We start from the raw sequence: 3,200 nt of genomic DNA, 5'->3' as shown, positions 1-3,200 counted from the left end.
ATGGAAAAATTTAGATGTTGCAATGTTGCCAACTTGTTCATTCCAAGCTTAGAAGACTTGGTGCTGTCCTTACAAATCATGGAGGTCATACAAAATACTAGATGTAGTAGTTTTTGTTGTGGGGTGTATTCATTTTTGCATCAACTAATTGGAGTAAAACTGAAGATTTTGTAATCTACGTTATACTATTAACCTTACTTTCATGTAATGAGCAAAACAAATGTTACATAAAACTCAGTTTTGCCAACATTTTGGAAATTATTCTTGTGTTGAGATGTTGAATAAAATCTTACTTTTCAAAAGGGGTGTACTCATTTATGCTGAGCACTGTATATATGGAATGCCTTTAAATTATCAGTAGCACATAATGGTGTGATTTTATATAAAGTTTTATTACAGCCCAGTAAACATCAAATAGGAAAGTCCAACAGTTACTTATGGTGTCATTGAGTAAAAATGACAATTTTCAATTACGGAAGGTATTGTGCACTCTTTACTCAGTATGGTCTATAACTGAAAACAACCCTCAACAAAGAGCAGAGCCCATAACCCCAATTACCATGGCACTTCGTTGCCATTTTGGTTTGTAGGTCACGCTGCTGACAATAAACTGTACATGAATCCATGTTTCTAGGAAGTAGCAGAAGTCCATGGCCTTATCACACTGGTGTCCCTGTTTTGGCTCTCCTCACTTTAAGCTCCTTTTGGAGCTCATGATCAGATTCCCGTAATCTCCCAATGTCCAGCATGGGCTCTGTTAAAGGCTTTCCTTCTTTCTGCAACTGAGCCAGAGCAATAGCCCTCAGTAGTGGTGGGTATGGCACATAGCGGACAGGTTCTGGCTCCGGCAGAGGGATAAATTGCTTGAAGTTCTCTTCTTCATGCCGTGGTATAAGACGCCAGTCATGGTACATGACTTTGCTGATCTCCTGCTCTTCAGGCACGGTTTTACCTGGGTGAATGAAGAAGATGACCATCAATATAAGATCACCAAGTCACTCTACCTAAGATAGGCTCTGCTTATGATCCTGGATGAGAAATACGCTATATGGCCAAAGCTACAAGGACCCCACTCCAAATAATTGAGTGAATGTGTTTTAGTGAAGGGTACTGTTCATTCTACAATTCTCTAGCATACAAAGACATTTAGATTTGGATGTCAAGCCTACTACACACGGGCCAAATGTCGAGCGGTATTTTGGCATCTTCCAATTTTTATTGGATATTTGGCCCGATGTGGTAGCCGGTCTGTCAGAAGCCAGACGTTCGGTCGGCTTCTGTCAAAGAGGCATGATTGAAGAAGGTCTGCTGATCAGCTCCTGATCAGTGCTCTCAGCCAATGGCTGACAGTGTTGACTGAAGTGTTCTGTCCGGGATGGGGGGCGTCCCTGTCAGAACCCAATAGCACAGCAGGGGAGCTCGCTGTACCAATATCGGATCATTAGTATACTATGACATACAAAGCCATCCACAACACTGCCCCAATTTACATATCTGATCTTATCTCTATCACCCAAACCGTACTCTTTGCTCCTCGCAAGACCTCCTACTCTCTAGCTCCCTCATCTCCTCCTCCCATGCTCGTCTCCAAGACATCACCCATTCTCTGGAACTCCCTACCCAAATCTATCAGACTATCACCTACTCTACTTACCTTTAGGCGATCATTAAAAATCTCTCTCTTCAGGGAAGCCTATCCCGCCCTCTGCTAATACTGGAATCCTCTATGCTTCCAACCACTCCATCCCCCACAGTTTTACCTATTGTACCACTCACCCCTCCCTCTTAGATTGTAAGCTCCAAGGATCAGGGCCCTCAATTCCTTCTTATATTGAACTGTATTGTTACTGTATTGTCTCCCACTATAATGTAAAGCGCTGAGCAAACCGTTGGCGCTATAAAAATCCTATATAATAATAATAATTAGTACAGTGGCTCCTCCTGAGCTGTCCGTTTTTTTTTCTCATTCAGTGTGTACCAGGCTTTAGTGCAAATAAAAAAAAGTATCATGGACAATACTCGATTGTTCCTAAAGACATTCAGACAATTACAATCTGGTGGCAATTGTTCAATACGAATACCCTTAATTAACCTGAGATGTCCTACAAACTCATATGGGTTTGATGGTCAATAAATGTCCGCAAATCGTTAACCATATAGTGTACTTCACTCTCTTTCTTAACTACCTGCCGACCGCAGATAGCCGAATGACGGCTTCACTGCGGCCGGCCAGTTCTGAGTGGACGTCATATGACGTCCCCCCAGAACGCGCTCCCCAGGGGGCGCGCACCCGGCGATCTCCGTGATCGCTGTGTCCTACGGACACAGCTGATCACGTGATGTGGTAAAAGGCCAATCACGTGAATAAAAGCCTTTTACCACCTGATCAGCGGTGTCCAATGACACGCTGATCAGAGGGAAATGCAAGTGCCGGTTCTCGGCTGCACTTTCCTCACGCTGTCAGATCGTGAGGAAAGTACTGCCGAGAACCGGCAGTTGTCAGAGCGGGGAGCGGCACCGATCATCAGGGCACTGATGATCAGTGCCCTGATGATCGGTGCCCAGCAGTGCCACCCGCAAGTTCCGCCCACCTGTGCCCAGCAGTGCACCCACTAGCTCCGCCCACCTGTGCCCAGCAGTGCACCCACCTGTGCCCAGCAGTGCACCCACCTGTGCCACTCTGCAGTGCCACCTACCTGTGCCCAGCAGTGCCACCCACCTGTGCCCACCCACCTGTGCCCACCAGTGCCACCCACCTGTGCCCACCCACCAGTGCCGCCAGTCAGTGCCGCCAATCAGTGCCCAGGGGTTGTGCCAGTCAGTGCCGCCAGTCAGTGCCCAGCAGTGATGCCAGTCAGTGCCGTCTATCAGTACCCATCATCAGTGTCACCTATCAGTGCCGCCTATCAGTGCTGCATATTAGTGCCGCCTATCCGTGACACCTCATTAGTGCTGTCTATCAGTGCCGCCTATCCGTGCCACCTCATTAGTACTGCCTATCAGTGCCCTTTAGTGCTGCCTATCAGTGCCCATCAGTGCTGCCTCATCAACGCACATCAGTGAAGGAGAAAAAATGCCTGTTTGAAAAATTTTATTATAGAAACAAAGAACCTTTTTTTTTCTTTTCAAATTTTTTGCACTTTTTTATTTATAGCGCAAAAAGTAAAGCGCCCAGTGGCGATTAAATACCACCAAAAAAA

General features: G+C 46.0%; 1 pseudogene; it reads right to left on the bottom strand.

The window, feature by feature from the left end:
• Nucleotides 1-659: 659 nt before the first annotated feature.
• On the bottom strand, nucleotides 660-977 carry LOC149463682 (small ribosomal subunit protein mS34 pseudogene; annotated as a pseudogene).
• Between the last annotated feature and the right edge of the window lie 2,223 nt (nucleotides 978-3,200).

Source organism: Staurois parvus, unplaced genomic scaffold (genome assembly GCF_062004578.1).
Source record: "Staurois parvus isolate SC_StPar_1 unplaced genomic scaffold, SC_StPar_1.0 ptg000154l, whole genome shotgun sequence".
NCBI classification, from domain to species: Eukaryota; Metazoa; Chordata; class Amphibia; order Anura; family Ranidae; genus Staurois; species Staurois parvus.
The sequence above is the reverse complement of the archived record's forward strand: the minus strand, read 5'-3'. Positions and strand labels throughout refer to the sequence as shown.